The sequence below is a fragment of the Nymphaea colorata genome, unplaced genomic scaffold, assembly GCF_008831285.2.
Source record: "Nymphaea colorata isolate Beijing-Zhang1983 unplaced genomic scaffold, ASM883128v2 scaffold0601, whole genome shotgun sequence".
In the NCBI taxonomy this organism is placed as follows: domain Eukaryota; kingdom Viridiplantae; phylum Streptophyta; class Magnoliopsida; order Nymphaeales; family Nymphaeaceae; genus Nymphaea; species Nymphaea colorata.
Window position 1 is genome coordinate 2,741 of NW_022205107.1, and position 9,760 is coordinate 12,500.

Sequence of the window (9,760 nt, forward strand, 5' to 3'; positions counted from 1 at the left end):
ACCTATTCCTTAACCTTCTGCCACCTACCCAAACCCACCTGACTAAACCGGCTACCTAGTAGAGCCCAGCCGCACCGAGCCAACCCCAGCCTTAGTTAGGACTAGGCTCCGCCGGCTCCCTCCGGCCCTTGCCTCGATCGTGACCTTCACCGTTGGACCAGCGGCGAGCGTGCGAGCACACCCGAGGCAGGCAGGTAGGCGCTGTCTTCCGGCAGCAGCCCCCCTCGGCACACAGGCGTCCCTTCCGGCCCGACAGCGTCTCTCTTCCGGCAGCGGTCATCGTCCTCAGCGCGAGCGCGACCCATCGGCAGCCCACCGACGCCCGCATTCTCAGCTCATCCGCCAGCATTCCGACGCTCGGCTCCTTCCAGGCGGCCGCGTTCTGCTCAACCCGGTAGACGCGCGTCCAGCGACAGCGCAGCTCTCAGCCAGCAGCGAGCGGCCACCCCTTCAGGCGCGGGGCCAGTATCTCAGCGACGAGTTCATCGCCCCCATCGGCCAGCGGATTGAATGGCAGCAGGCCCTGAGGAGTCTCTCCGCAAGCCTTCTTGAACAGCAGCTGCAATACCCGGGGATGGTTCTCACCCGGGTGCTTATCCGCTACGCCAAGGTTTCCTTGGCCGGTAATCCCTTGATCCCCTTGTAGCCGTGGGCGGGAATTTGTTTTGCTTGTTTTAGGACAGCATCTAGTTGCTTTCTGTTTTGCTTTAGCCTTGGCTCGGCCCTGCTCCCCCGTGAGGTACCTCGAGGGCACTGTGCCCGAGACACGACCACAAGGAGCGACCTCCCTATTTGCTTTGTTGGGTGTGGTTTGGCCGTTAGAGTGGTTTGCGTGGTTTGTGAGTGAGTTGAGAGAGATTCATACTTGTATCGCTCGCGCTTGTAAGGCCTCGCCGACCCTGCTAGTGTTCTTGTAGTAGGCTATCCTAGTTAGGTTTTGGAAAAGGTATCCTCGACTTGTATTACTCCACCTAACTGGGTTTGCGCCGGGGTCCTGTCCGGCCGGGTAGCTTTCTGTAATTATTGTTAGGATTTTTGGTTTTTAGAATAGGCCTCAAGAAGGTCCTGGGAAGATTAGGATTGCATTGGTCTGGTTTCTTAGGCCAACCGGTGTGGTCCTAACAATTGGTATCAGAGCGCCTCTTGAGGATATCCGTCAGTTTGAGCACTTGGACTTCGCAGCGTCGACATCAACGGGCAGTGCCAGCGGATTTCTTGTGGTTTTCTGATTATTTCAGCGGTCTTCCTTTTCAGATTTGGGTTTTCTAGAGTCAGTATAGCAGTCGTAGTCCAGCCACGGTTTCTTTAGTTGCGTAGATCTAGGCTTCGCTTGTCCACTCTTGGCAAGTGTAGGGTTGTACGCCTTGTACACCCGAGGGCAGCCAAGCTCGAGGGCGTCACCGAGGCACTAGGAGAGTGCGGTGATTTAGGCTCTTGAGCCCAGCCGAGAGCGAAGTGTGATTGCCAAGGCACTTAGCGAAGTGCGGCATTAGGCGGGCAACCCGTCTCCCTCGCCTTAGGTCTCACGCGCGGCAGCTGGAGCAGCGGCAGCGTGGCAGAATTAGAGTGGCAGCTAGTCTCCTATTTGATTTCAGTCTTAAGAGTGGCAGTTAGGCATTTTTGGATTTTCGTAGTAGGATTTCCTTAGCATAGTGCATCCTTGGCGCTGGTCCAACCAGATTTTATAATGGCCAAGTCGAAGAAAAACTTGAACCCCGACGAGCCCGTGCTTGAGGAAACCACTTCGGACCCTCAAGAAGTCGCGCATAGGGCTTCCAACATGGAGATGTCCGAGCATACTATTAACCGTCTAGGCAACCTTGAGCGGAATTCGGCCAGTATCGTAGAGACATGGATAAGGCTGAAACCATAGACGGAGGGATATAGAGAGGCAATTCGGCGAACTCCACAAAGACTTAGCCGAAATGAGGAGGAACCAACAGAACGAAATGGATGAAGTACGAGCAATGTTTAGGGTTCTAACCTCAAACCGCAACAAGGCACAGAGAGGGCTACTCAGGGCCCGAATACACGCCCAGATAAGGGTAAGGGTTTGTTAGTTGCACCAACTACCAAACCGACACTGAGGTCGATCCCAATAACATCTCTCATATTGGGACGAGTACAGAAGGAGGTCGACGCAATACCATGGCGCCTCCTCAAGCAGGCATCAACAGGATGCCTACGATGATAGGACTCCCCGAGCACCACGATTTGGACACCATAGCCAAAACCGAGTTGAGCTCACGTCCGAAGGGGAGCAAGACGAGTCTCCAGCTCGCAAAGAAGAGGGTCTCGATTCCACCAACGGCAAGAAGAGCGACGGACACCCTCAGTCCGATATGAGTTCCCTAAGTTCAATGGGAACACTTGCGTGAATGGCTCTTCATGGCAGAGCGGTACTTCCTATGTCACCACGTTCCAGAGGCAGAATGGATTGAGATAGCTACGACCAACATGACCGGAGAAGCTACAACGCATTACTTGTGGTTTAACCACAATAATGAAGAGCAAACTGGGAAAGTATAAGGCCAGTCTCCAACTCCAATTTGGGGACTCAACATTCATGATACGATGAGGACTTAAAGAATTTGGTCCAGACCACTACCGTGCCAGCCTACAAAGGCAGTTTGAACGCCTAGCAAGCATGGTCAGGTGGCCTGAAAAGGCCCTCATCGGCGCTTTTAAGGAGGCCTTAGAAATGACATAAAGCGAGAGATGAAAATTCACGCTTTGAAAGTTGGAAGATGCATAGCCATGGCCCGTCTATACGAAGAGAGAATCGAGGAAAGAAGAGCCGAGAAAAAGGCTCATAAATTTGATAAACAGAGGAAACGAAGCTCCTATCCCTCTGCTTCTCGTAACACAGAAAGGAGATAGTTCCCTACAAAAGAGGGAACGAACCACAGCCCTACCAGAACTCCAATCAAGGGCAAGGCAAGAAACCGCCCCTACGCTACCTCACGCCACAACAATTGAGGAATACAGACGCAAAGGTCTGTGCTATAGGTGTGAGGGTAAATGGGACAAATATCACAAGTGCCCAGCCTACTTTAGGGTACAAGTGATAAGTGATGAGGAGTCCAGCTCGTGTACAGATAGTGACTCATCCTCCAGTGCTTCTACGAGTCCAGCTCGTCCTCTTCAGAGGAAGAAGTAATTCAAAGCGCAGAATTAAAAGACCGAGAAGAAAAAAGAAATAGCCAAGGAGGAGACTCCCGCCAAGGAAGAGAAACCCACAGAGGCCGAGTCTCTTCACTCAATGCAAGACCCAACAAGCCCAACTCATTCCGTGTGTTTGGAGGATCAACGGCAAAAGATCCTATTTTGTTGGATAACGGCGCCACCCGAAACTTCCTAACAGAGGAGCTGCAAGAAAATGTAAGGTGCCTGGAATCCAGCCAGCCCCAAACAATAGTCGTGGGAGGGGGTCTAAGGCTGAAATGCCTTAACGAAGGGAAGAAATGGAAGTGTCATCAAGAAAAAGCCCTTCAAAATTGATTTTTGGTTATTCCACTCGATGGAGTGGATTTGATTCTTGGAATGCCCTGGTTCTTTACCTTGGGTATCATATCATGGGACGTGAAGAATTTAGCATGACTTCATGCCCGACGGAGAAGATGAGTCGATGACCTTACAAGGCATCACGAGCACTACACGTCCCAAGGCTGCCTTACGAGCTATAGAGGCAGAACCAACCAGCGTGTTGGGTGATGGCACTAGCTACGGATGTGCCATCTAGAGAGAGCACGAAGAGATTGTGCCTCCACGATACAGTCGGTGTTGGACCGATATGAGGATTTGTTCGAGGAGCCAAAAGGACTACCTCCTCCTCGATCCTACGACCATCGAATCATCTTGACTCAAGGACCGAACCGGTCAACGTGCGGCCCTACAGATATGGGTATAACCAGAAGGCCGAAATAGAGCGTCTGGTTAAAGAGATGTTAGAGAGTGGCATAGTTCAGCCAGCAGCAGTCCTTTTCTTCTCCCGTCTTACTCGTGAAGAAGAAGGAACTACATGGCGCTTCTGTGTTGATTATCGCGCCCTGAACGAAGCCACGGTAAGGACAGGCACCCTATACCTGTCATCGATGAGTTGTTGGATGAACTAGCCGGGGCGACCATATTCTCCAAGATAGACTTGAGAGCGGCTATCATCAAATCAGAATGTGTAAGGATGACATCCCCAAACGGCATTCAGGACACATGACGGGCACTACGAATTCCTCGTTATGCCTTCGGTCTAACTAACGCACCGGCAACATTTCAAAGGTGCATGAACGATGTCTTTCGTCAATACCTCCGAGATTTTATATTGGTCTTCTTCGACGACATTCTTATATATAGTCAGACAGAGGAATTGCATGAGAAGCACCTTGCAACAGCTCTTCAGTGCTACGTGATAACCAACTGTATGCAAAACGGTCCAAATGCAGCTTTGGACAACCGAGCATTGGTTATCTTGGGCACATCGTGTGCCAACAAGGGGTTGGGCAGACCCCGAAAATTGGATGCCATGCAAAGATGGCCACTGCCTAAGGATCTGAAAGGACTCAGAGGCTTTCTAGGCCTTACGGCTACTACAGGCGCTTCATCCAAGGTTACGGGCTAATAGCTCAACCCTTAACCCAGATGTTAAAAAAGGGAGCCTTTCAATGGTCAGAAAAGGCTAGGCTGCCTTTGATAAGTTGAAAAATGCCCTTATAACTGCGCCAGTGCTTACCCTACCGGACTTCAACAAACAATTTACAATCGAGACAGACGCGTGTGATGTTGGAGTCGGAGCCGTCTTAAGTCAAGAAGGCCATCCTATCGCCTATATGTCAAAGCCCTAACCAGTAGGGCAAAACCTCTTTCTACATACGAGAAAGAGCTCTTAGCGACAGTATTGGCAGTTGAAAAGTGGCGGCCTTATCTGATAGGGAGCAGATTCGTAGTCAAAACGGACCAGAATTCGTTAAAATACATGCTCAAACAAAGAGTATCTACGCCTACCCAACAGCGTTGGCTGGCCAAGCTGCTAGGATACGATTTTGAGATTGAGTATAAGAAAGGTCCGGATAACACAGCGGCAGATTCGCTTTCCCGTTTGACCGAGCAGTTCATGACCTCTCTGTGGTAGAGACGGATATATGGGAACGATTAACCCAAGAGCAGCAAGAAGATCAATCCTTGAGGTTAATTCGAGCATCAGTAGAACAAAATCCCGGATCTATCCCCTTGTACACGGTCAGAGGGAATCTCTTATTTAGGAAGAATCGCGCAGTGATTCTCCTAACTCTGGGCTTAAGCAAGAACTCTTGCAACACTTCCATGACACTCCAGCCGCAGGTCATGAGGGGTTTCAAAAACCCTTGGCAGAATAAAAGCCCAGTTTTGGTGGCGCGGCATGAAGGCGGACGTACAACGTTACATCAGAAAGTGCGTGGTATGTCAGAGGGAGAAATACGAGGCAATCAAGCCTCCGGTCACTGAATCCCCTTCCCATACCCACGAAGCCATGGACGATGTAACCATGGATTTCATAGACGCCATGCCCCGCTCTGAAGGCAAGGAAGCTGTGCTTGTGGTAGTGGATAGACTCACCAAGTATAGCCACTTCGCTCCTTGCCACGTTCATATCAAGGGCCAATGGTGGCCAGCGTGTACCAAGAATTTATTGGCAAGCTCCACGGAATGCCACAGTCGGTCGTATGGACCGTGACTCGATCTTTCTCAGTGCGTTCTGGCAGGAGTATATGAAGTTAATGGGTACGACGCTTAACTTCAGCACAGCCCACCATCCACAGACAGATGGTCAGAGCGAAATCGTGAACCGTCTCTAGAGACCTACCTGAGATGCTTCGCGGGAGAACGACCAAATACATGGGTAAAATTTTTACCATGGGCGAGTGGTCGTATAACACTAGTCTGCATTCGTCCACGGGCATGACCCCATACGAGGGTGTATACGGGTTCCCTCCTCCTGCTATACCAAGGTATGAAGGAGGCACAGCTGAGGACGACCAAATTGACTGTGAACTGCGCACACGTGAAGAAGTGCTAGACGCACTCAAGCAGAATATCGCCAAGGCGCAGAACCGCATGAGACAAGTATATAACAAAGGTAGGAAAGACCGCGAATTCGAAGTGGGCCAGTATGTGTGGATGAAGAGTTGCCTCTAAAGCAGAGGTCATTGATGGGCCAGCCCTACTCAAAACTGTTACCTCGCTATTATGGCCATATCCGGTACTACAAAAGGTTGGAAAGGCAGCCTACAGGTTAGGCCTTCCAAGAGCAGCTTTAGTACACCCCGTATTCCATGTTACACGGCTTAAGCCGCATCATGGGGATGTACCAACAATGATAGAGCAGATGCCGGAACAACTGCCAACACCCTACCGTATCTTAAAGCACAGATACGCCCAACGCCAAGGTAGGGCGAGGCATGAGGTACTCGTGGAATGGGAGGGCCCAGATAAAGGAACTTCTTGGGAAGAGTTGGGTAGTAATCCACCGCTTTCCCTGTTCTAGTGCTCGAGGACAAGCGCAATTTAGGGAGGGGAATCTGTTACGGACCAATCTCATGGTCTCGACCCAAGGCCGACAGAGCAGGCCGGACCTAGCCGGCTGAAACGCAAGGCGTCTGAGTTGGGGCTCAGACCATGGAGCACGTCGCCAACTCAACTCAAGATGTTGAAACAGCACCAACGCAGGTTGCAGCGGGAGGAGTGGGAGGAGCAACCAGGTCCGAAGAGGTGCTCAAACCGGATAGGCTTCAGACGTTTCTGAACTAAGTGTTGAACTCACCGAGTTAGTCAAGTTAACCTCTAATGTGAGTCCGGTCAACCTAGATGCTTGAGCCGATTCTAAGACCTAGAATCCTAGGTAATTGGCTAAGTCAAACAGACTTAGCCCTGCGCATCTAACCGAAGTGTGGGCGGCAACCCACACGAGGTCCCCGCCCTGGGCTCACAAGGCTCAGGGACGATTCATTTGATTTTCGAGCTTAGGCACTAGGCCGCTCGTTTCTTCCAGCACTTAGTGATTTTCGTCCTTGCTTTCGTAATTAGCATTCTTTAATAACGAGTTTTGAACTGAGACCCAGGCCGAGCGGGGTGTGCTCGGCGCATTAGTTGTTGGATTAGATCTAGCGCGGGTTATGAAATACAAACCCGCTTCATTTGAACTTGTATATATACTTTTTGGATCTTGTACATTGGATGCAATTTTGAGATTAAGGAATCATTTTTCGGAATTCTTCTCTCTCCTCTCTCGAGGTCTCTCTCTCCTTCTCGTCTCCCACCTTGCTCACCCGAGCCTGGGTCTTCTTCCCCCTCGCGTCCTCTACCTCCAAGGCGCTTCCAGTCCCCAAATCCTGTCCTTGAAGAGCCAAAGTCCCTAGACACCGGCATAAGGCAGCACGGCATCGGCGGATCTCCCTCACTGCGGCGGTCCCTCCCTTGTCCACGGTACGTCCCTAGCATCAAGCAAGTCCAGATTCGGTGCCCTCTTCTGACACGAAGAAGCGGAGAGGCTGAACCTGGAACAAGGAAGATTGAAGGCCCGGTTTACCTCGGCTTCAATATCGACAAACAGGTTAGTAATTGAGATTTTCGTGTTTTCGCCAAAGTCGTGTGAGATCGATTTAACAGCGTTCTTCTTATTTCTGGGGTCTTCTCTCGGCATACCCGAGGCCTGACTTAGAGGTAACGGAGAAATCTGTTGGAATCAGTCCCTTACACAGTTTGGGGAAACTCCGATTAATCCCCTTGCTAACACGTTGATCGAATCGAACCGCGAGCCCCACGAGCACAAATTGTGTCATTTATACTCGGTTCAGCAATACAAGACTCTCGGTCCAGAGACTTCTGAACTCAGGAAACAAGGGTTCTGGACAGATCTGCAAAATTGAGTTGCCCTCGGAATCGCCTCCATCCCAAAGATCAAATAATCAAATTGGAGCGAGTTCTAACGGGTGGAGCTCTAGACCGCACCTTCACCGGAACTCGGAGTTCCGGCGTTCCCTGCACTTCCCGGTCAGCACCATTAATTCCGCGAATCAGACCAGGATACCCTCGCCTCAAGGGTGTGTTCAGTCGAAGAAGGGCAATTTGGACAAAGGGAACGAGGTCAAAACCCTAGCCGCCGCACGTGGAGAATTCGTCTTAGCCTTGCCACCGGTCGTCGCTAAGGTTAGTATCGTGTTTCCTTCTTGTCCATCGATTTCATCCACGTGTCATCATCTCCCAGCTCCAACCTCGTATCACCCCACCCCCACGTGTCCTGCTCGAGATCGCCTAGGATCCGAGTCCAATCATTTAGGTCAATCCCGTAGCCGCCGCTCCCTTGCTTCTCGCATTCTTCACTAGAGTCAACCCTAATCCGAGAACGCCTCGGCCCTCCATCCTGCCAGGTGTCAATCATCTGGCTCCTCCATCAGCCACCTCAGCCACCTCTCCCTGCCGATCTAGCTGGGTCCCACGCGTTTGACGCAATGCCCAGCTAGCTCCACGCGGTCACCCGATAGCCTCTTACCTTAGCTGTTTTAGGAAATACCTGCGTGTCGTCATCACCTTGCGCTTCGTTCCACTCCTTACCGCGTCAATCCTTAGCCTCTCATCTCTCACGTGGCGTCATCCAAGCTTGTTGAGGATTCCCGAGAGATCAAGAGAATCGACCGGAATTCTGTCCAGGTTCATTCGATTTCATTTTCTCCCCTACCATTTAGGCATCCTCCTCGCATCTCCTCTACGCGTGATTAATCCGCGTATCTCTGTCGGTCGTTGATCTTGCCCGTGGCAGATCGTGGTGCACCATCTTGGCAAGACCAGCCAAGTCAACCGAGTCCTCCTAGGCACCCTCTCGCACCTCCCTCGCCGTAGGTCAACCTTTTGACTGAACCTACCTAGACCACATCACTGTCTTAACCTTAGTCAACATAGGTCATCTCTTCCACCGAGCCCTCTTAGTTCAAGCTACCCTAGTCGGCTCGAGTCTAGCTGAGCGTCCCTTGACCAATCTACCGGACCCACTCAGCTAGGTCCATTAGTCAACCACCCTTAGTCAACCCTGACCTCATCGGTCAACATTGACCAATCCGCGGGCTTAGACCCGACCCAACCACCTCGCTTAACCTCACGTAGCTAGGTCACCCATTCGAACCTATTCCCTTAACCTCCTTGGCCAACCTCAACCCCGACCCACTGACTAAACCGGCCTACCTAGTAGAACCCAGCCGAACCGAGCCAACCCCAGCCTTAGTTAGGACTAGGCTACGCCGGCTCCCTCCGGCCCCTTGCCTCGTCGGACCTTCACCGTGCAACCAGCGGCGAGCGTGACGAGCCACAACCGAAGGCGGCAGGTAGGCGCTGTCTTCCCGGCAGCAGCCCCCCTCGGCACACAGGCGTCCCTTCCGGCCCGACAGCGTCTCTCTCTCCGCATCGGTCATCGTCCTCAGCGCTGAGCGCACCCCATCGGTAGCCACACGCGCTGCCCGCATCTCCTCAGACTCATCCGCCAGCATTCCGGCGCTCGGCTCCTTCCAGGCGGCCGCCGTTCTGCTCCACCCGGTAGACGCGCGTCCAGCGACAGCGCGAACTCTCGGCCAGCAGCGAGCGGCCACCCCTTCAGGGCGGGGCCAGGATCTCAGCGGCGAGTTCATCGCCCGCCATCCGGCCAGCGGATGATAGTGCAGCAGGCGAGCGAGGAGGCTCTCCCAAGCGGCCTTCTTGAACAGCAGCTGCAATACCCGGGGCTGGTTCTCACCCGGGTGCT